Here is a 25,548-nt window from a genome sequence, read left to right as displayed (position 1 = left end):
ACAAGTGGGTGTGGGTGGCTGAGCATTCTCTAAGAGCAGAGAAAACCCAATTCTCCCTGCAAAGCTGGATCTGCAAATGCCTCTCCTTATCCATTCTTTAATTAAAAGGGAGTCTCAGCCTTGTGGGGGTAGGGCATAGCAGTTATGGGGCAGACATGCTTAGAGAAGCTAGAAGGGCTCTCCTGGGTTCTCTGAGTAAGAGTCAGATCCCTAAGGGGTAAGAATGAAGCAACTTTGGAATGAGGGGAGGTTACTTGATGGATAGAGGCAACAACAAAAAAAATCTATTAGCAGTGCTTTGAGCTCCTTAGAGAACAGTTCTTGAGGAAGTCGAGTAAACAATTTCCTGGTACTGGAGATTTGTTAATTAAGCACTTTGCACAAGCTCTAGGGGGAAGGGGGCAGACAACTGTAGAATCTGACTTCTGAGTCTTCTAGCCTTAGGAGGTAGGTCAGTGGATTTCAGAGCCAGTGGCCTGAGGTTTCTTCCAGACTGTCTGAGGGACCAGTCTGCTGGAGTCCATGACCCTTGAGGGGCCGCATATGGAAAGAGGGCTGAGCTAGGCATGCAGAAATATACATGTTTTGATGTCCATCCTGATGTCAATGAATTGAGCAGTGCACAGGGCCAGCAATATCTGGCCTGTTCAGGGGAATGTCCATCCAATATCACCAGTTGAAATCCTGGGAAGGGACTGTGCCCATTGATGCCTGGAATTTCTGCAAGGGGGCATCACAACTCTGATTCAACCACAGGACACCCCTGGGTTTTTCTTCTGGAGTGTATATACTCCTGGGAAAGAAATGTATTAAGTCACTATATCTTCTGTAAAGGAAGTTGCTAAGAGCAGATAGTTCTTTGGAGAAATGGGACCTCAGAGGAGTGAGTGAGCAAGGGAAGGGGGCAAGTCAAGGAAGAGGGGAAAGGGAACTTCAGGCCACTTTTCCACTCAGTCTGAGGGAACTGGGAAGATGGGGGAAGAGTGTGCCAAACCTGTCCACAGGCTAGCTATCATCCTGCCCAAAGGCCTGAAAATGTCTCCGAAGAAGCTCAAGTAAGGGAGAAGAAAGACATGAGGGAACAGGAGACGTGGAAGGGGATTTCCATAAGATAATGTCAGGAATTTGCTTTCACCAGGGGGTTTTCAAGGCTAATTCCATCTGTGCCACTGTCTTGATTCTTGGGAGTGGACCAGAAAGAGGCATTCCTTCTCTCCCACCTCCTACCTTACCCAAGTGACAGCTCCATTCCTGCAAAGGGCTATGAGAATCAATGTTTAGTAAACGGAATCATTTTCTGGAGGCACCATGGAGGGGAAGAAATCCCAGAAGGAGCCTTTGCAGGAAGGGGAGAATCCTTTACATGAAGGGAGTGATCCAGGGTAGGGTCCCACCCCATCACCCAAGTCTATCTTTCCTAGTCAGAAGGCCCAATCTCACCCTCAGACAAGAATTGTAGTTTACTCTGTCTTCAGGCTTCTGGAAAAATGTCCCTTGTCAAGGTAGAAACCCAGTACCTCCCTCTCAGACCAAGAGAACTGCCCAGTGCCAACCACCCAACACTGCACCCACACTCCATAGTTTCATAGTTGTACAAAGCAGGAAAGGTTTGAAGACAAAGAGAAGAAACTCTCTTTCCAACATGGAAAACACAGGCACACAATTGAGGATATGGTAAGCAGGCAGATCTTAGGGAAAACATTTACACTTGGAGTATGGGCCTCACCAATTTACAGCTATGTCAGACGGAGTCTCTGGCCACAGTGGAAAGTGGTCTCTTGGACAGGAGAAAGGCATCTGGGAAGCCCTTGGTGAGATCTGGGTTGGCTGCAGTGTCCACAGAGCAGGTCTGCTCACACTTTCTGGATAGCCTCTCTTAGTGAGTCCCATGACAGAGCTCTCTGGGAGAAGTCAGGCTCAGAAAATGCACAAAGGAAAAAGGAAGCACAGGGCTGGGGCTGAGTTAGTCTGTCCACTCTTCTACCTTTTATATAGCACTCATCCAGGTCCCTCCTGCTGTTCTAGGTGTTCCTGGCTAGGAAAGGGGACCTGACTCTGCTTCCTACCTTTTTTCCCTGCATTTAACTTTTCCAGCCTCGGGTCCATCCTTACTTCTGCCATCTCTTGTCTTCCTTAGGATGAATGAGTGAGATCAAGGTGTTTATGCCCTTTGGGAAGAAAAGGAAATAAAGAGTCAGGGAAATTATATAACTTGTAAAGACCACACTACCAAGAAAGGCCAGAGCCAGAATGTGAACACGTATCCCAGGGCCAAGATGTGAACACCCATCTGAATACAGAACAAACCCAGGGATTCTTCCATTATACACACTGAACATATAGTACACTCCAGGAGGTCCTGCTATAGGCTCCCAGCTCAATTTATCTTCCCAGACTGTGGCCCAGGTTTCAAACTAACCACTCCCTATGTTATGTATTGCTCACAAGTTGGGCTGGCCCTGAGAGCAACCAGTCAAGGTGCTCATGAGGTAGACTGTCATAGTTCCCAGAGTAAGAAGCAAAGATGTCTGGATCTACAGGGTCCACTTAGCAATAACTGCCTGTGATAGACCTCTAGGGCAGGAAGTCCTCCTCCTTGCCTGAACTTGTCCATTCCCAAGTCCCAGGAGGCTGCATAAACCAAGAGAGAAAGAACCTTGTGTGTGCATACATTTCCAGGGGCTGCAGGACCCCTCTAAATCTCAAAGATACGAACCTTTCTTTGAGGTGTTGTGTAATCAGGGTGGGCAGAAAGGCAATCTCTTTAAAACTATAAAGCAAATCTAAGATTGAAAGGCCAATATTAAGATGTCAGTTCTTTCAAATTGATCTATAGATTTAACATGATCACAATCAATATCCAAGCAGGTTTTGTTTTTCAAATAAAATTTGGCCATTCATTTTAGAATTAGTACAGAAATTCAAAGGACCACACAGAGTCAAAACAATTTTGAAAGGAATTAAGTTGGAGGACACACACTCCATGATTTCAAGACTTACTACATACATAGCTACACCACTCAAGATTATAGTGTTCAAAAAGGATGTGTATGTATGTGTGTGTGTGTGTGTATGTATATATATTGAATATATATGTGTATATATATATACACACATATATAAAAAATCAATTAATAAATATAATAAAAAGAAAAAAATAGAATAGAATAAAAAGTCAAGAAATAATTTGATACACATATGTCCAATTTATTTTCAACAGAGGTGGCACAGAAATTTGATGGATGAAATAGAAATCTTTTTAACAAACTGGTTAGAACACTGAAAGCATAGAAAAAAAGGGGAAAAAAGGAAGCTCATTTTTACCCATACCATCTAGAAAAACTAACTTGAAATGGATCATAAAACTAAATATAAAGGCTAAAACAATTGAATATTTGTTTAAATCCATAGGAAAAGGGCTTCACAATCTTGAATTAGGCAAATATTTCTTAGACCACACAAAGCATAAACCACTGAAGAAAAAATATGAAAGAAAACTTGGGCTTGTTAAAAGTTATAACTTCTGCTCTTTGAAAAATACTATTTAAAAAACACAAGCTATAGACCAGAAGAAGACTATTCACAATACACAAAGCTGACAAAGAACTTTATCCAAAATATATAAACTTAATAATAATAACAATATATAAGTAATATATAAACTTAATAATAAAAAACAATAAAAAAGGCAAAATATTTCACAAACATCTCATTAAATAAGATATGTGAATGTCCAATAACCACATGAAAAAACAAATGCTTACCATCATTAGTTCATCAGGAAAATGTAAATTAAAACTACAGTGAGATATTACATATTCATTCTAATGGTTATAATTTAAAAAGACTGATAATACTAAGTGTTGATGAGGAGCCAGATGAACAGTCTCTTGTATAATGCTGCTAGAAGCATAAAATAATACAACTACTTTGGAAAACAGTTTGACAGCTTCTTATAAAGTTAAGCATACAATAACCAGTAGAGAACCAATTCAACACTTGGGTATTTACCCAAATAAAATGAAAACATGTCTACACAAGGACTTGTACATGGATGTTTACAGTAGTTTTATTCATAATAAATCCAAACAGGAAAGAACACACAAGTGTCTATCAACAGGTGAAGAACAAACAAATTGTGGTATATCTGTGTGCTATCCTACTGCTCAGCAATGAAAAAAATATGAGATAAAAATACATATGAAAATATGGATGGATCTCACCACATTCTGCTGTGGTAGATGAGCCAGACATAAGGGAGAATACATGATAAAATTCCATTTATATCAAATTCTAGAAAAGACTGATCAACAGTGACAGAAAGCAGATCAGGGTTGCTGAAGGCCAGGGATTGAATGCAAAGGGGCACAAGGGAGTCTTCTGGGGTGATAGAAATATTCTACATCTTGACTGTGGTATTAGAGACACAGATATATGCATTTCTGTACAGGTGTATGTGTATGAAAATATGGAATTGTATTATATACTCATCAAACTGAACACATTAAATTGGTGCATTTTAGGGGTGCCTGGGTGGCTCAGTAGGTTGAGCATCGAACTCAATTTAGGCTCAAGTCATGATTTTGGGGTTGTGACATGGGTCCCCACGTAGGGTTCTGTCCTCCTCTGCAGGGAATCTGTTGGAGATTCTCTCCCTCTGCTCCTCTCCCTGCTCCTTCTTTCTATCTCTCTGTTTCTCTCTCTCTCAAATAATAAATAAAATAAAAATCTAAAAAAAAAGGTACATTTTATAGCTTGTAATCTATACCTCAATAAAGTTGCTGTAAGAAGAAAACATATATCAACATCCTGCTAATAACCCTAATGGACCCACTGGACTTAGAATTTAGTTAAAACTGCATGGTCTGGTGCAATTCCTGACTACTGTCCCCAAGCTCAGTGTGCTCCAGGCACTCGCCTGCTGCCATTTTCTCCCCTGGGCCTTCCCTTGGGTCGCTTTCCCATCTTGGTAGCTACTTCTGCCTGGAATGCTATCTGCTCAGCTCCATATCCTATTTTCTGGCCCCATCCCCAACAGTTTCCCATAATCCTTTACTTCCTCTCAGTGGCCCTCCTTCACTCCCCAATTTAAATGTGGTCCTGTTATTATCTTCATTATAACATTCTTTTCCTACATATTCCTTATTACAGCTTGTACATGTGAATTAATGTGGTGTCTACTTCTTAAAAGTTTTTCTACCCTAGACTGAAAGATCAAATAAAACCTAGTCTCTGGTGCAAAGCAGATGTTTAATAAATATTTGATGGACAGACAAATGGATGATGAAGTCACTGAATCCACACATTTTCCTCGGGGAGAAAGTCATTTGGGATGGCTGAAGCACAGTTCTGAGGGCAGCATGCCGTAGAATGAAGGACCAGTCCTGAGTCTCAAGTCCTGGCTATCTCACTGATCACAGACCGGCTCTCATTTAGTAGGCCTGGGTTGCGGCCAAGGAATCCCAACATTTAATAAGGGCCCCAGGGTTTCTGGTGCTTGAGATGTATGGATTAACTAGATGAACACATATACACATGTGCCTATAAACATAGCAAATTCATGGGTAGAGATTTTTAAACCATGTTTGTTTCAAAATATAGGATCATCTTTTACTCATTTACCTGCATCGTTTTCCCACTCGACAATCTCTTACAGAAATCCCTCCAAATCTCTTGGTGCAAAAGAAGTATTACTTATTTTTTCTTCATTAATAGATGCATAATAAGATACAGAGTGTGTGTGGTCCTTTTAGTTTCCTTCTCTTTCAGGCACATGGTAGTGGGACACGCCTGGCTCACCTGTGGAGCATTGAATCCTTTGTGCAAGACCCTTCAGGACACCTGATCCCAGCTGGGACAGCTGCTGGTGGTGGTCGCTTTAGCAGCCTGGATCCCAGAACCACTAAGTGGAGCAGAGTCCCTTACTGGCTTGAAATGGACATGTGGTTGAACAAGCAACCCATTTTTATTGCTGTAAGCACTGTGATCTCGGAATTGTTTATTCCACATCGACACCCAGCCTAGCCTAACAAAATATGTTATAATACCAGAATTTATTTAACCATTCTCTTTGATAGATAGATGTTCACTTTTTCCCTAGTGTTTTTGCCACTAACAACATCATTTTATGTATATTCTTAAACACTGGTGTGGGAATGCACAAATAGAGAAAAATATGGAAAGATGCATAATAGATTAAAATGGGTTACATGGTTTTGTGGAGGAGGGTTACATGGTTTTGTGGAGGAGGGTTGAGCGCTTAAAAAATCACAAATTATATGAAATCTATGTACAATGCAATTACATTTACGCAATTCTATGAAGGTAGAAATCTATATTTCTATCTAGTTCCATATATTCACATCTATGTCTATATTTGAAATTTTTTAATCTTAAAATACTCAGTAATTTTATTTTATTTATTTATTTTGAAAGATTTTATTTATTTATTTGACAGAGAGAGAGGTGGAAGCAGGCTCCCTGCTGAGCAGAGAGCCAGATGGATGCGGGGCTCAATTCCAGGACCCTGAGATCATAACCTGCCGAAGGCAGAGGCATAACCCACTGAGCCACCAGGCACCCCAAATACTCAGTAATTTTAAAAAAGAAAGCCACCAAGGGAAATTAGAGAATCAATTCCATTTACTAGAGCACCAAGAACCATAAGATACCTGGGAATAAACCTAACCAAAGAGGTAAAGGATCTGTACTCAAGGAACTACAGAACACTCATGAAAGAAATTGAAGAAGACACAAAAAGATGGAAGACCTTTCCATGCTCTTGGATCTGAAGAATAAACATTGTTAAGATGACTATACTGCCTAGAGCAATCTATACTTTTAATGCCATTCCGATCAAAATTCCACCGGTATTTTTCAAAGAACTGGAGCAAATAATCCCAAAATTTGTATGGAATCAGAAGAGACCCCAAATCACTAAGGAAATATTGAAAAACAAAAATAAAACTGGCGGCATCACGTTACCTGATTTCAAGCTTTACTACAAAGCTGTGATCACCAAGACAGCATGGTACTGGCGTAAAAACAGACACACAGACCAGTGGAACAGAGCAGAGAGCCCAGATATGGACCCTCAACTCTATGGGCAAATAATCTTCGACAAAACAGGAAAAAATATACTGTGGAAAAAAGACAGTCTCTTCAATAAATGGTGCTGGGAAAACTTGACAGCTATATGTAGAAGAATGAAACTCGACCATTCTCTTACACCGTACACAAAAATAAACTCAAAATGGATAAAAGACCTCAACGTGAGACAGGAATCCATCAGAATCCTAGAGGAGAACATAGGCAGTAACCTCTTTGATATCAGCCACAGCAACTTCTTTCAAGATATGTCTCCAAAGGCAAAGGAAACAAAAGCAAAAATGAACTTTTGGGACTTCATCAAAATCAAAAGCTTCTGCACAGCAAAGGAAACAGTCAACAAAACAAAGAGGCAACCCAAGGAATGGGAGAAGACATTTGCAAATGACAGTATAGATAAAAGGTTGATATCCAGGATCTATAAAGAACTCCTCAAACTCAACACACAAAAAACAGACAATCATATCAAAAAATGGGCAGAAGATATGAACAGACACTTCTCCAATGAAGACATACAAATGGCTATCAGACACATGAAAAAATGTTCATCATCACTAGCCATCAGGGAGATTCAAATTAAAACCACATTGAGATATCACCTTACACCAGTTAGAATGGCCAAAATTAGCAAGATAGGAAACAACATGTGTTGGAGGGGATGTGGAGAAAGGGGAACCCTCTTACACTGTTGGTGGGAATGCAAGTTGGTGCAGCCACTTTGGAAAACAGAGTGGAGATTCCTCAAGAAATTAAAAATAGAGCTTTCCTGTGACCCTGCAATTGCACTACGGGGTATTTACCCCAAAGATACAGATGTAGTGAAAAGAAGGGCCATCTGGACCCCAATGTTTATAGCAGCAATGGCCAAGGTTGCCAAACTGTGGAAAGAACCAAGATGCCCTTCAACGGACGAATGGATAAGGAAGATGTGGTCCATATACACTATGGAGTATTATGCCTCCATCAGAAAGGATGAATACCCAACTTTTGTAGCAACATGGATGGGGCTGGAAGAGATGATGCTGAGTAAAATAAGTCAAGCAGAGAGAGTAAATTATCATATGGTTTCACTTATTTGTGGAGCATAACAAATAGCATGGAGGACAAGGGGAGATGGAGAGGAGAAGGGAGTTGCGGGAAATTGGAGGGGGAGGTGAACTATGAGAGACTATGGACTCTGAAAAACAATCTGAGGGTTTTGAAGGGGCAGGGTGTGGGAGGTTGGGGGAACCAGGTGGTGGGTATTGGAGAGGGCACGGATTGCATGGAGCACTGGGTGTGGTGCAAAAACAATGAATACTGTTACGCTGAAAATAAATTTTAAAAATTTAAAAATATATATATATATATAAAAGAAAACCACCAGACCATTTAAAACCTAATGAAAATGCAAATGTTATTTAGGATGATCAAATACTAAGGGATTATGAAGCAGTTATTTATTCCTCTGCTTAGGTTATATTAACAGATTAAAAACTTCACACGGACTGAAGGAATGAAGGCACAGCACTCAGGGCAGCCTGGTTTTGTTGTGCTGGAGGAGGGCATATAGGGAAAAGCCTGAATGCTTTCTTCCTGTAGGTCAGAGGGGAGGCTTTGGAAGAATAAGGAGCCGCCAGAGAACATTGGGAAGGCAGGTGAGGACTCCAGGTTCGAAGGAGAGAGGTGTGCAAACAGAGCTAGTAAGGCAGGACTAGTAAGTAAAGTATACTTGTGAGATCATCTGCTCTAGTTTAATTTCATAAGAAGAAATTATTCTTTTCCAGTGATCTCCAGTGACTAGAACAATCCCTATCCTGTCAGAGCAAGAACCACAAAAGCAGCTGATGATTAAAAGAAGGAGAGAAAGAAAAAGGAAGTGACTTTGTTACATAGCTTACCAATTGTGGAGTCAAGAGTAAAATCCAGGTGCAGGCTCATTTTAGCCCTAGTTGTTTTCTAAGAGCACTTCAAGGAGAGGCAGAGAGAGAAGGAAGGGAAAGGAGGGGGAAGGTGGAAGGGGGGGAGATGGATCTCTCTCTCTCCCTCCCTTTCTCTCCTCCTCATTCTCCCTCCCTCTCCCTCCTTCCCCCCTCTTTTCACCCCTTTTTCTCCCCTTTCTCTCCTCCTCCCTTTTCCCTTTCCCTCCCTGCTTTCTCCCTCCTTCTCTCTCTCTCTCCCCTTCCCTTCCTTCCTCTCTTTTTCTCTCTCTCTCCCTCCTTCTCTCCCTTTCCTCCCCCCATTCCTCTAGCTCTCTCTCCCTCTCCTTCTCCCTCCCTCCCACCCTTCATCTTTCCTTCCCTCTCTCTCTCTCCCATTGTCCCCCTCCCAGGAGTGGAGGAGTATTTGGTGTAGGGAAAAATACAAGCTGGCACTTATCCTATATTCCAAGTTGTATAACAGAAAGGGATCTGCCAACAGCAGGAGTGAGCACTAGTATCTGTCAATCATACTTGCCCACTAGTTACTTCTATCTTAGCAGTCACTCCTCCCAGGTTCTATAGACTGATTATGTCAGGCACCCAGTGTGGGTTTGGACATACTCACCCGGTCCTCTCTCTGTGGGTCGGCTCTCTGAAGGAGCCTGGCCTATAATTCCGACAAAACCAGTGAGAGGTATGCTAATGAGGGAGTCATTTTATTATCTATGTTATCCACTCTTCTTTTTCACACTCAGTCTTTAGGTGCCCAGAACTATCTTCTCTACACCTGACCACACCCTGAAAATAATACCTCCTGGACTGGCTATGCTTATTTCTTATGAAATTAAAAAAAAAAAAAAACTGAGCAGGGATTCGAAAGGAGGTTTAAAAGAAGATCTGATAAACTCATCTACACCAAGGTGTTATGGTCTGATAACCCCTTAATGTGTTATCTTTCCAAGCAGACTTGCATTATTATACAGCACAGAGAAAGTCAGTTGCTATGCATCAGCTGATAAGGCAGTGGACTCTGGCTCAGTTTTCTGAACATGAATATATTTGATGTAAGTGAATTGTAGAAACCAGGTGGTTAAGTATTAGATGATTTGGGATGTGGGAAGTATGGAGCAGATATAGGCTATTAAGAATTGAGCTTGGATTCTGTATCAAATGGGACACTTTTAACTAAAAATAACAAATTACACAACTAAATGTGACTGAAAGATTGAGGAAATTGTATTATATTATATAACAAGAATTCCAGAGTTTAGCTAATTCAGCAGCTTGAAATGTCTCCTTTTTCTGCTGTACTCCATATGATTGCAATATGGCTGTAATTGTTTTATGTAATGTGCAAATATGACATTCATTAAAAAAATTGGAGGAAGGACCTCTTCTCTGAATTGTCCATGCATTTTTTTTTTCTTCAGAAGGAATAAAAACCTTTATAGAAGCCCTTTGTATTAATTGACATGAGCTTACTGGAATAACATATACCACCAAAATTCTGAGGACCAAATATAAAAAAGATTTATTTCTCTCTCATGCTCATGAGGATGCTCTGTGCAGACACACAGGGTTCTAGGATTCTTCCATCTAGTGGCTCCAGCAACCTCCAGGGCCTCAAAATAATCTGATGGATCCTCTACAATTGACCTATGGGTGGGAGGAAAGATAGTATGGAGAAGGGATAGAAAGGACATAACCTCACTTTAGTTCACATTCCATTAGTGGAAACTAGCTATATGACCTCACTCAGATGCAAAGAGCTGGGGAATGTAGTCTAATTCTGTGCCCCAAAAGAGAGGAGAATGTGGATATTGGTGAGCACCATCAGTGTTTGTCACCACCTCATCAGATAACCTCACTTCCCATTGGCCAGGAATGGGTCACAGATAGCTAAACAGAATATTTATTCAAGAAGAATAAGAATTACCAAATTGACTTATGTGATACACAGATCTTTGTGATCTCCAAAGACCCGACCTTCTTGTATTAATGACCTTGAAAAATCTTCTACCCTTGAGTTTGAATGGGATTTGTGACTTTCTTCTTAACAATATAATATGGCAAAAGTACATGATGTCACTATTATAGAGAAAGGTAATGGATGTCACTTTTATAATTATATAGCACTACGTAAGACTATCTCTAGAGATTCTCCTTGCTGATTTGATGAAGTGAGCTGCCACATTGAAGAATCCACATGACAAAAATCTGTGGGAAGCCTTTAGGAATGAGAGTGGCCTTGGGCCAAAATCCAACAAGAAATTGAAGCCTTATATATCCTGCTGTTGCAAGGAAATTAATTCTGCCAACAATGTGAGGAAACTTGAAAACAGATTCTTTTCCAGTCAAGCTTTCAGAAGAGAAGGACCCCTTGCTGACATCATGATGGCAGCCCTGTGAGACCCGGAGCAGAAGACCCAGCTAAGCCACATAGGCCCAGACTCCTGACCCATAGAAACTGTGACATAATAGATATGTGTTATTTGAAGCCACTAAGTATGTGACAATTTGTTGTGCAGCAATAGATCAATTTTAGATCAATCATGATTACCCACTGGAAATAGAAGGAAGCCAACTTATCTGACCCACATGAGAATGAAGACTTTTCCAGGAAAGCCTATGGTATGCCTGGCTATTGATACACCATGGACAGTATTTGTCATAGACTACATTCAACAAAGAAGCAAATAAATAAGTAAAGGTTAAGTTATTTAGTTGTAGAACCTCATGATGCAGTAGTCTCTGGAACAAACATATAAATCTTTGTAGGATCTTATACATAATATTTTAACAAAATTAGAATATTGGGAGGTGAACAATGAGAGACTATGGACTCTGAAAAACAATCTGAAGGGTTTGAAGAGGTGAGGGGGTGGAAGGTTGGGGGAACAAGGTGGTGGGTATTAGAGAGGGCACGGACTGCATGGAGCACTGGGTGTGGTACAAAAACAATGAATACTGTTATGCTGAAAAAAAAATTAGAATATTGGGAATATAAAATGGAAATAAGTGTCATGAAATTTCAATGGGGTAGTGTAAGACAGTAGACATCAGCATTCTTAGGTACCAGGCCTCTTTGAGAATCTGATGAAATTCTGGAGACACATTTTTCAGAAAAAAAGATACTCAAATACCTACACATAAAATTTTGCTTACAATTTTAGGAAATTAAGAGACTGTCTGAGGCCCATCCAGAGGTCCCCAGGATAGGAACATACTACATGGGGCTGAGTGACCTGGACTTCTGGGTCACATAGATGTGAGAGAGTCACATCAGATCACAGAGCTGTACAGAGGAAGAAAGTGTTCTTAGACAACCTCACCTTGACTTTATATGGCAGAAAAAGTTTCAGACTGTGATCCAAGACTCACGTAAAAGAGTTGGGGCTGAAAAGAGTAGAGAGAGCGTCCAAGGCTGCAGGCTGATGGGCAGGAATTAAGACAGGGTTTCTGGATTAGCCTCAACCAGGAAATAGTTTGAGGAAAATGCAGAGCAGTCAGGGGTCTTGAATAAAGGAAGGTGCTAGGAAAGTACTAGAAAGGGGAGAAGATGAGAAAGTAGAAGACCAAGAATTTTAGGAGCAAGAACTACATTTTGCAAATGGATGAGGACATTACCATCTCTACCTACCCTGTTGTCTCTCTTGGAGCCAGAAAGTAGATATGAAAAGGATAAGTAGAAGTTGTATTTCTAAGTGATTTTTGATTTTTCTATGAGAATTGTTTGATTTTATTTTCAATTCAATGATGATATTAGAAAAAATAATATCAGCATTTTTCCAAGTGATGTAGATAACTACCTTATAACCAACTGCTGATTTCATTGCCCATATTTGCTTTTGCACCGTGATTGTGTCAGTAGCAATTAGCAGTACAATAATTGATGTGGTCTAGTGAGAAAAGAATAGAAGGGAAGTTATCATGTAAATAGTGCTCTCCTGCCAAATGAAAATCAAGTGACTTCATGGAGGTCAGTACATTAGTGGGAAAACTGAATTGTCACATGGCACATGGAAGCAGAAGCAGGCCTAACTCAAAGGACATATTGGATGTATTAATGCCCTTTGGGGGTGGCAGTTTTAGCAAGCAATACTGACGGTAACATTGAATTAATTTTGTAAATTGAAACTATTTGGATTCTGTAATTTTCTTTGTGTTTAACCTGAAAATCCATTTGGATTCTGTAGCGACTCTTAGGGCTGTTCACAGATAGCCGTGTTTCTTTCTTCCTGGACACAGGGCAGGATGGCGCTCTGAGGTCCTTTCTGTAGAGCAGGACATGGGATTAGTTCTGGTCAGTGAGCTGTGAGAGCAACGTGGCAGAGTCAGAGCACTTCATTGCAGTATCATTTCCTCTAGGGTTCTCTCTGCCTCTAGCAACATTTGGAATTGGACTGAGTATCTACCAGTGTGTGCCCCAGTTTCTCTCTAGCTGTCTCTGTACCTTCTCTGAGAGGTAGATCCACACAGAAAGGATCTATGGTCTCCCTTGCACTCTTATTTCTGTTTGGGTTTGGCCAATGGGAAGTTTTGGTAGAACATCACAGGACAAAAGGAGAATGAGGTAGAACTAATGAGTCCCCTGGTTTATTCTCTGCCAGGTCACTCTGAGTTGTCTGCATCCCTCCTGTCAGTGAATTTGGGTTCTGATCACTTCTTGCCTACCTTGTCCCTTCAGGGTAAGGGTGGCTAGTCATTACTTGCCTTCAGGTACTAATTATTATTACTTACTAGTTTCCTTAAACTCAGCCTACACCCTTGTAAATAGTAGCAAAATAGTAGATACAATGTTCCTCAAATTCTTCAGTTTGGGTGTGCTTTTCCTTTCTTGCCAGAACGTGGCTGATGGCCATAGTGGCTGCTGCCACTGTCCCTCAGTGATCTGTGATGTCACGTAGTGTGAGAAAAAGTAGATCTTTGCTCTTTACTGTCACTAAGATTTGGGAATTACTGTAACAAGCCATTCTGAGCAATATACATTTTGTGATTATTTAAGGGGTTAAATATAATAAATTAATACCCAGGTTTTTATGTGTGTAGATATCTTAAAACTATAAGTTATTATTGTAGAGGATTCACAGTAAATGTTTCTCCCTAAAAATTTTGTTTCCTGCATATATCTTATGATGAGAAACACTGATGATAAAGGGTGAAGATTTTGAAATCAGGCAATCTGAGTTGGGGTTCTGGTGTTGCAATTTACTTTAGACAATGTTTTATAAGCCATGGTTTCCCTAGGTACAAAAGAAAGATAGCAGATCTCACTCATACGAAAGTTTTAAGGTTTAGATAATGCATGTAAAATGCTTAGCAGATAGTTACACATCTAGCATTTGTTCTACAAATAATGGTTAATACTAATTCATTAATAATAGTTACAATGAAATTGTTAGTAACAATAGCTTGAAAAGGTAAGATCCTAGAGAAGGAACATGTCAAATAACTTGGCCAGTAATGAGGGAGAAGCCAGACAAAGAAAGGGTTGAGAGTGAAAAAGGCAATCTGAGTAGAAGGAACAACTTCTACTTTTGAAGTCAGAAGGCAGGGGAACTTTTGGAGAATCCAGGGAGGGGGTGGCCTATGATTAGTCCAGTGATAGAAATTGGAGTTTACCATGATTGGCTGAGACACAAAACTAGAAAGTTGCTGGAGTATCTCTGATAAGTTAGAAGCATGAGGTGTGGAGGTGAGTCAAAGGTCCCAATTTTCACCTTCCTCCCCATATATTTGATCCAAAAACTCCAAAAAAATGGCATTAAAATTACTCCTGAAATACACCGTGCAGTGCCAGCGCACAATACCTGCCTTTGTTAAAATCTGATACAGCAACATAACTCAAAAGCAGGCCTGCTGCCAGCACCTTGGTCCTTCTAAAGTTTGGAATTGTCATGACTGTCCGATGAGAAGTCACATGGCTACCCAGAGATGAATGACCTATCCTGATGAAATTTAACTTTTTTATGTTGGTAATCAACTATCCCAGCACAATTGAGATACAATCTTTTCTATACTGATCTGCAAAACTATGTGTAGAATGTCAACTTCCTCTGTAAGCATAGATCTGTTTTTGTACCCTCTGTTCAGTTCTACTGATAAATTAATCTGCATAAGCACTAATAACACATTATATTAATTGCTATAACTTTAATAGTAAGTTTTAGTATCTGGTAGAGCAAATCCTTTTCTTTTCTTGAGGAGAATCTTATCTATCTGGCCCTTTGCTCTTCATAACTTGTTGTAGTTCTAGTTAGAAGCCTATTGGTATTTTTACCGAAATCACATCAAATCCATAGATCAATCTGAGGACAACTGGAATCATTTTGAAACTGTCTTCCTACTTTTAAACATAATATATCTATTCATTTAGATCTAATTAAATGTCTTTCATTAATGTTTTTAAATTTTTTTCATAAAGATTTAGAATTCTTTTGGAAGATTTGTGCTTAGATAAATAATAATGTGGCATGTAAATGTTCTTTTCTAACTTCGTTTTTGCTAGTCTATGGAAATAAAATGTAAATTTGTATATTAAACTTTTTTTCAGCAACCTTGCTAAATTCTCTTCTAACATTGATTAGTAGACTCTTTCAGGTCCTCTACATAAAAATATTGTCTTTGAAGAATGATAACTTCTCCCTTCCATGTTTTGGATTGTTTTTAAGCAACACAGATCATTTTCTCCCTTTTGCACTCTCCCCTATATCTTACGAGGTAGAAGCCTAGAAAGTACACTTATCAGAATCTCTACCATGAGACTTTTCAACTGGATTCCACCATTGAGGGGCACTTATGCAAGGTTCGAAAGATATAAGAGAGGTCAGAGCCAAATCAATATTCTTCTAAGAGCAGCAGTCACAGTTATGAGCTTTGACAGATGAGGTTATATAGGAGTGTTTTACAAATCAGTCACTTCAGGTTAGAGGCAGTATCACCAATCAGTAACTTCCTAGATTTTTTGCAACTTCATAGTTCCATAGCTATCTGCCCACCACTGAAATCTAGTGATAGCTTTCCTTTGCTTTTATTCCTATAGTCCCTCTTATATTTTTGAGCACTTAAAGATCTTCCTGCGTAAAATACTTAGAGTGTTTTTATTGATCAAATTCCAACTGATTACATTACTTCGTATCAGAAATATCTTCAGGAAACAGATCTTGAATGAGAGCACCCAGCTTTAGTTCATGATCTGGTTATACCCAAAGGCAGTGATAGTTTTTCTATTGGTGGAAAATGATAGAAAATACTGGTAGTTCATAACCTGAAGTGTCAAAAGAATTAGGAAATTTATCAACTGTAATTATGGAAACATTATTATTTAAAGCAAGGCTATGAAAGGCCAAGTAGCTGGCTATGTAAATGAGAATGTCAAGGACAGTGGGGTGGGCTAAACTCATGTAACTCCCCTGAAAAGCTTAGAAAAAGAAAATGATGATCTTGGTTCTTTAAATTTTCACCCAAGCTAATGTCATGAAACTTGATGCTTCTATAATTGCACTAAAATAATATCTTATCTACCATAACTATATAAGCAATGTACCTAAAAATCACCTACAAAATTCAATCTTGTAAGTTAAAGAATCTCAACACAAATTGAATTCATGGCCTCTTATGTAAAAGAGAGAGCACTGATTGAGAAAGAATGGGCTATGAGCATTGAAATGGGGACATTTTGGTCAATTTGGATAAATTTGAATACAATGATGCTTCCTTCCTAAAAAATTCCACTTATGAACAGTTGCAGCCCATCTTCCTCTATCCAAAACACTGGTCTATCTTTGCTTAAAAATCAGGTCAATACCTCACCTGAAGCAGTTACCTTGCATGGAGATATTGATTTTCCTCAAGACCCACCCTCACCTTCATTGCCTAAAGGACACGTGATAAGTACTCATGGTTATTGGACAAACGAAAAGAATTGCAAGATCATACTAATTCATATAAAAAGAAACCAGAAGAATATGTCTAGAAATAAATTCTAGATCAGAAAAGAGGAAACACTATATAAGATTGGGTAAAATTTATTATTAGGAGTATACTTAATGGAGATTCTGAATTTCATGCATTAGCTGGAACAGCTGAAAATTGTTCTAACAGTATGCTTGGTAGATTGACTGCAATCTGAAATCAGTGGAACTACAGTAAAAGAAGAAGACAAGACTTTTTTGGTATAAGCGAAAGGAAAAACTCCAATGTCCCAAAAGACATAAAATAATTGAAATTAAAATAAATAAATAAAATAAAATAAATAAATAAAATATTGAAATTGACACTCCATCATCTTTTTTCTACTATCTCCCTGGAGGGCTCAAAGGACACTTCCTTCACAAAAACAAAATCAAAAGCCCCAAAAAACCAAAACAAAAAAAATTTTAGCAACAGATTAGTGAAGGAGACACCAGCCTCCTTGAAAATCTCTGTAGTACCTGTTTTCTGTAGAAAGGTTTGATGCTAGCAGATGCCTTCCTAATTTTTATGGAGTTAATAATACCATCAAGTGGTAAAGGCCAAGTGGCAGAACTTAACTAACAAAGACAGAGTTGACATATTTACTCAAAAAATGCAACACAGTCAGACTAGTAGACATATGTTAAACCAATAGGAGTCTTTGGTGGAAACTAGTTCCTTATGATTTCTCTAGGACCAAAAAGACATTTTACTTGATATGGATGATTGAAACAACTTCTAAGTCTGATGAACCATATCTGAGCACTGAAATTCATGGTCTTTCACCCAAATCCAAGGTCTGAGATAGTTTGTAGACTCAAGGCTGCTTGATTAAAGACAAGAGCAGGAGTACCTAAGTGTGAACTCCGTACCCCTACTACAAGTATGCACTGCAAATCTTTTCACCTAAATTTCACCCTGAGACCTATAGCCATTCACCAGTGTGCCTATGCACATTGGAAAGGGAGCTATGCATACCTTGGAGGGATTACTGGATATGACTAAGAGCATAAACTAATCTCTAGAAAACCCAAACATCGCTATAGCCCACCAATAAGAGCAAGGCTTTATGAGAGTAGAGGGCCTACCCTGGCACCCCACAGTGTATCTAACTGGTATTTCATTGAGGGTGAAATCCTTCAGGATCTCAGCTGACACGGAGATTTCTAACTTAATTCTCCATGGCCCCTTGTATGGGTCCAGATTGTGTCTCTTGCCCCTGTGCAAATGTGGAAATGGAGGACCTGTTGCTGGGAATTGGCAGAAGCCAAAGATAGCAACTGGCTTCAGCATAGCTCAAATCTCCAGATTTCTGTTTTACTTCATTTTTTTTCTTCTATGGACTTCACTTAATTTCTTAACAACTAAATGCATGCATTCCAAAATGTGGTTTATTTTCTCAATTTTATCAGCACTTCTATGTATTTTATAACAGAGGAGTTATATTATCCAATTTGCCATATTGGTGGAAACAAAATCATCATAGTATAAACAGCACTTAATACATTTGATTTTGTGATATGCATATGACATAAATACATACACAATATATACATAAACTATATGCTAAGTATGTGTGTATATACACATATACATATATATATACACACTTTGTATACACTAAGCACTTTGCTGGGTGCTAGGGAGCAAGCCTGGGTTTGTTGTATTTCACATTTAGGTAATGTTGTCTCTCCTGCAAGTACTGGGTGCTAGGACATCCTCTGCTTCCAAGTTTTTGTCAATGCTGTTTTCCTCTACCTGGAATGTCTTCTCTTCCACCCTTTTACCTAGCTTATTCCTACCTGCTTTTGAAGGATATTAAGCCCCACTGTCTTCATGAATCTTACTCTACATCGAATAATGTCCCCTCTCTGCCTTTCACTACACTGTTTGCGCTGATCAGTTTAAGATTTCCTTATGTGGTTTAATATGGCCAATCTCCCTGTTTCCAACCACCCCCTCCTCACTAGATTTCAAGCTACCTGAAGATGAAGGCTGAATCATATACCCCTCTTGAATTCACCACAGCTCACTGCACAAGTGCTGGCTACATAAAGTGTGTCCGATAAATATTGAATAATCGAAGAGAAACTCAATAAACAACGATTGCTTAATTGATTAGCTTCACCAATAAGTCTTGCTTTGAACAGAGGTATAGCCAGCCAGTGAAGATTCTGGGTCTCTGTGACTCTGGACAGTGGAAACCTCCATGAAAATAAAATCTGGTGGGAAAAGGCTGCAGAGTTGAACTGCCCCAAATTCTGCAAGGTTTCAGAGTCACTGAGAGCACAGGTGTTGATTTAAATCCCAATTTCACTACCTCCTAAACATTTAAACTCAGGCAAGCTACTTAATCTCTTTAAGCCCCAGCTGTTTCATCTGTAAACCGGGAAGACATTATAGCACCCGCTTTTCATGGTCACTGTAAGAATGCAATGAGGATGACGCACATAAAGCATTTAGGACACTGCTTAGCCCATTATAAATGCTCAATAAATGTTCATTGATTTTAGCTACAGATTGATTGTAATAAGTGGACTGAAAAGGACACAATGAGGAAACTTTCATTCTGTACTGATAATACCTTCCACTTTCATGTTTTACAAGCATTGCACCTTTTTAATCTCATAATGCTCTTGTCAGAGAGTTAAGAATTGAAGGAACTTGTACAAGTAAGTGAGTGGTAAAGTCATTTAGAGACTGTCAACTCCTAATATGTGGTCCCTTCCTCATTCGCACCTATACAGTGGGATATGTCCAGAAAAGCAATGGCAGGTATTTGTTTATGTACCTCATCCCTCCACAAATACAAGTTAAGAACCTATTGCATTCCAGGACGATGCTGGACACCAGAATTACTATTGTGAATTAGGAATTTGATATTGCTGCTTCGAATCTACAGACACAGCCAAGGAGTGTGGCTGGCCCTTGCACATCACTGAAGGTGTGCTGCCAGGAGGTATGGAGTGCAGAGCCAGAGCCCCTCACCCTCTCTGAAGGGAAGGGTTGTCTGGAAAAGCTTCCCTGAGGAAGTGACATTTGGGATGAGACCAAATAGATGAGATGAAGGTGACATTTATATCCCCTACAGCACCTGGCATTTAAGCAAAAGTGTGGGGAGACAGAGCCTCCCTAGCTGCCTTTAGATCCAGGCCCACTGGGACCAAGCAGCAGGCATGGACATTCTGGCTTTGCCTTCTGCAAGGCAGAATCAGGATGTCAGTGACATAAAGCAGCACCTTCACTCTGGGTCTCTGAGTCCCTCCCCTCTCCTTCCTGTGTCACCCAGCAACCTCCTGGGAATAAGAAAACAAAAGTTGTTGTCAGTTCCCCACACTGTGTTTGATAAGGGAGAGAAAGAGAGAAGGTGACTTCCTGGTTATGTTACTTGGGATGAAGTGTTGTCATGGAAACAACCTTTCCCCTGGGATTGCTTGGACTGGCAGGAAGTGACAGCCAGAGCTGGGGACATCGGTCAGAGAGGACACAAAAGGCTGTGAGAGGGGCTTTCCCACCTGAATGCTTCCTCAAGAGTTCAGCTCTTGCTGCCCTCTACCCTACATCCATGCTCTCTCCACATAAATAGCTCCCTCAGTGGTACCCACTTATCTCTTCGGTTGTCAACTAGACTGAAAGAAAAACATTGGCAAGTCACCTGTCTACAGAATTTCACCTAGATTTGTTCATTTAATCCTCTCAACAAATCTGTATCAAAAACTAACTATATCTAGGTGTAAACATTATTGTCACTTTATGAATGAGGAAATTGAGTATCAGAAAGTTTAAGTGACCAACCTTGGGTCACACATTGAGTAAATGAGAAAGCAAGCGAGTAAATGGTAGGGCTCAAGACAGACAACCTGACTTTAAACAAATACTTTTTCACCAGAATTCAGTGGCCTTAGGGTAATTCCATTTGGCAGTACATATGAAGAAAGACTAAATCCTGGGCATGCAAGGCAAACAATAGCTAAACAGTTAGATCAAAGAATTCATTGGCAAATTCCATTCCTTGCCTATTTAGTCTGTTAGAACACTCCCCCCCACTCCCCCCACACACACTGAAAGTAAACTCAAGTTCTTCATCTTTTCTTCAACACTGAAACCTCTAATATTTACACAGGAGTATACGTGACAGAGATTAGCTTAAAATACCACCCACTCATGGATGAAAATTATACGCAGGCTCTGCAGAGGTGGACTGAAACCATATCCACTGCTGGGCCCACAGTGGAGGTCTGTTTTAGCAAAGTCTGTTCTAATGGAAAGCACCTGTTCAGTCTTAGGAATAGTGGAAATTTGGGGAAGGAGAGTAATGCATAACCCACACACCATGGTGTGTTGGAAGAAAGTGAAGGTAAAAATCTGAAACATGATGACATTTTACAAAGCCAGCCAGAGAAATCAGACTCTGGTGGTCAGGTGTGACAATGTTGTCACATTCACTCTCCCCTTCTCTACCACCCCTCCGCATGTGTATATGCATGCACATATGAGAAAAATCATTAGGAAAGGAGTAAGCAGAGCTATAATGGGATCAGAGGTAAGGCTTCTCTGACACTTTTTTTCATGTAGGATCATGGTCCCAGAATCTAATCTGCCACCTCTTGATTATATATTTCAAGCCAAATTATTCTCTGAGGCACAGTTTTCTCATTTTCATCTGTAAAATGAAGGTAATAATATCAGCCTTGCTGAACCCTTGTGAGAACCCAAGGAAATTAAGCATGTGCATGAGATGGGAGCAGTCTGCACTTTGGGTTAAGGTAGAATTTGGAGTGAAAGAACACCTGCTCCTGAGTCTCTGAATACTCACCTAAGCAACCACCAGAAATTCACCACTCCTCTAGAACTTCATCATCCTCATTTCTCAGATGAGAAAAGTAATAAACACAGCCTTGTTTGAATTAAAGGAGGTGACAAGAAAAAATAAAAGTGTTGTAAAACTATAAAGCCCTCTTCAAATGAAAAAGACCATCATTGCCTCTCTCCTAAGTAGGGCATTGTGCAGCCAAGAAGATCTACAATGGCGGTGCCCCTAGTCTCCACCCATGCTTCACCAGAGCTAGGGGTAAAAAGGCATGGTAGGTATGGGCCCCTCCCAACCAGAGAATAGCCCCAAGGTCACCAGTAAGCAGGATGTGGAGGCGGTTTAGACTACATTGTCTTGGTTACTTGTTGGATGGAGTAAGAAGAAGGTAGAAAACATGGTAAAGGAACCAGAGACATGGCCAGTCAGGGAGCTTCAGTGTGGAGCTGAGACTGTAATGGAAAGACTGGATGTCCTGGCCTGAATGCCTCCAAAAGTAGACCAGGTTTGGAAGAAAGCAATTTATTTGGAAGTTGCTCCCAGGAAGCACATAGGAGGGACTAGGAATGGAAGACAGGGAAGGTAGCAAGGCCAATCAGGAATGAATTACTGTGCAGGTCACCACCATGGAAAACTGGGGCTCAACCTCACTGGAGCCTCCCTGGGAAAATGAGGGACCAAGAACCTGTGGCATGATTCTACCAATTCCCACCCCCACAGATTAGACATTGCTTCCAGGTGTTAAATCTTAGATACTTCTCGAATTCCCTCGTCCAGAGAAACTTCTCAGGCAGAGACACAGAAAGAACTGTAGGTAGCTGGGCAAAACAGCACCAACAGTACCTGTTGGCTTTGGCAGAGAGGAATGAGGGGCACTCTGGGCTGAAGGAACAACATGAAGAAAGGCAGGTGAGAAGAGTGAGCAGTGTCATAGGGGATCTGTGGTCATTGTCTAGAAGCCCAAAGGGAATGTATGTATCTGATAGTGTGTACTATGGGTCAGAAGTGTTTACAGTTTAACTCTGGCTAATAGCCAGGGGCAACTTAGCCATTGGGTACTATAGCCACAGTCAGTAGGACCTAGTATTTTGACACTTTGATCATGTTTTCATTTCTCTTAAAATCATAAGAAAAGCATGGATATGTTCATATAGCAGCACAGTTGTAAAATATAGTTTTTAATATTATTTTATGGAGGAAGGAGATCAGGAAGGTATAAGCACTTTGTGGCCCAAGAAAGTCATGTGATCCTGCTGAGGGCTGTAACAAATAAACTCCAAAATTTCATTGCCTTAACAAAGCAAAAGTTTATTTCTGAGACATATAAAATCCAATTAGCAGCAGGACTCTGCTATCTTCCACACAGGGCTTCCAATGTGCCCCTGGAGGTCAACATTCGGGAACAGATGCAGAAAAAGTATATAGGATTGCAAGTGGGAGTTTTCACAGCCCGGCTCCAGTGATAAGCATCTCTATCACCCACACTTCATTGGCTGGACATCCATCATATGGCCACACCCAACTGCAAGGGCTGATGGAAAATGTAGTCCAGCTGTATGCCAGTGAGAAGATGAAATACATTTAGTGAGGAGCTATCTAGGTTTTGCTACAGAGGGCACAGTATTTAAATATTGGGGCTGTCCTAAAAAATCAAATATATGAAAGACAGTGAATAAACAATGAAAGGGAGATGGTTGGGAAGGGAGGAAGGGCTAAACATCAGCCTGAGGGTGAGAGATGATAGAGAAAATGCCTCTCCCTCGGGCTAATGGTTTCCTTTCCGTGCTGGCCTGGGTTGGCGGTTGGACATTGGTGACCAGATGAGTGGCAAATTATGGTCCGACTCAGTGTTGACAAAACAAGCTCTTCCCAGGCCATTAGCTTATGGTGGAATATGCCACCCAACAGGGGTGTCTCCCTTTGCTGTTAACAGGGTAGAGAAGGAGTTCTGTGTCATTATGGAACCAGAGACATTGGAGAGTGGGCAGAGCAGGGCGTTCCTCAAGGAGACAGACAGAAATGCAGATTGGTAGGGGAGAAAGAAAGGTGGCAATTCTTCCAGAAAGAAATGCTGGCTCCCAGCAATGATCCTGGGTGGGCACAGAGAATGCAAAGAGTGCAGAAGTGACCTGTCCAGCCACCACCTTGAACAGTTACCCTCCCAACCCCCACCCCACCTCACCTGGCCACCCAGCTCTGCAGCTTCTCTTCTTGTATAGCTGGGGAGAAAGGGACCCAGTGCATATGATGTTACTGATGAATAGATTCAAATAACATTAATTGACCATATATTGTGTGCCAAGCACTGCTCTAGGCTCACTTATTGATACTGTTGCATTTGAACATTGTTCATTTATTCTTCTTAATAATCCTTTGGAATGGAGTCCTCATGTTACAGATGAGGTGAGGGAGGCCAAGAGAGATGAAGGCCACTTGGCTGCTAAGGGGCAAAACCTCCACTTGCACCAAATTCCTCTGGTGCCAAGTTCATTGCTCTTTGAGAATAAGAAAGGCCTACACTGGGATGAGGCAAGCAAGGTACCTAGGAGGGAAGAATTAAGGAAGTGCTCCCTCCCAGGATAACAAACAGCCCTGAGAGTCACCTCCTTATAGTCAGCGTTTGAGGCGCCAAGTTCCCTCACCCTGACCCTGGCCCTCACAGCCCACTGCTGCCTGAAGGGGTGTCGTACTGTCACCAACAAGGCAATTGACTGGAAGATAGGTTATGAGCAACCAGTGGCAGGAATTGAACCCTTGTTACAAATTCACGAGAATTAGTTTTCCCTGTGTGGTCACCACTGGAGTGTCATTTGGGACATCAGGACAGGCTTCTATGCCATTGCATAGCTTTACTCACTTGCCCCATGCTCAGAACCAAGTCATTCATTTTTTATTCTTCCTCCCCACGTTGGACTAATGAACTACTCACTGTAAGGCACACATTATGGCAGGGGAGCTACCTATGAGCACACGGGGTTCTGCTTCCCACAGATTTCAGTGAGGAAGGCAAACTACAGCATTAAGTCGAAGTCATTTAGAATATTGTTCCCAACAGGGAAGTGCGTGATAGAACCGGGTGCATGCCTGCTCTGGGCTTCAGAGAGATCCCTCCAAGGAAGAGGCCTCGAAGCTGGACCTGCCTAGCCACTCAAGTTCCTCACTTAAGGTCTAGGAATGGCATTTCAGAAACCTCACCTCCTATGGACAATTTCTGACAATACAGAAATATAGCCTTGTAGTCTCTTAGATGGTAAGCTTGTTAGTATCTATGGATAAACTAAAATTTTAGTCCAACTGTTTTTCTTTCTTTTTTCATCAGTGACATGATAGGTCAAGGACTCAAGGACACACGGCAGATTAATGGCAAAGACAGGTATGAGCACAACCTCTTAACCCACAGTGCAGTCCTCTTTCATGGTTGAGACACATGGTGTACTTCTGTAGCTTTGTAAGGGTGCCAGCTAGGGCTTAAACTTGCTCTCTGGGGGTCAATTCTTCCATTACTTTTCCCTGGGGAGAAAGAGCACAGATAAGTGGGTTAGGGTCATTCTCCTTGATCTCTGTACCCTGAGAGTCCACCCTGATAGTGGCCAGTCCCACAGGCAGATGGAGTCTGCTGGCTTGCAAAACTGCTGACATGTCTGGGCTATAGGGGTCCAATTAGCTGGGCTTGCCAGCTTCTGCCAGGTTGGGCAGGAGCAGACTGGGCCAATCTTCTGTGTATGATAACTTGGGCAGTATGCAACCCATGGCATGAGACTCTAGAAGCTTTTATAA

Source organism: Lontra canadensis, unplaced genomic scaffold (genome assembly GCF_010015895.1).
Source record: "Lontra canadensis isolate GAN:19392208 unplaced genomic scaffold, GSC_riverotter_1.0 scaffold10, whole genome shotgun sequence".
NCBI classification, from domain to species: domain Eukaryota; kingdom Metazoa; phylum Chordata; class Mammalia; order Carnivora; family Mustelidae; genus Lontra; species Lontra canadensis.
The sequence above is the reverse complement of the archived record's forward strand: the minus strand, read 5'-3'. Positions refer to the sequence as shown.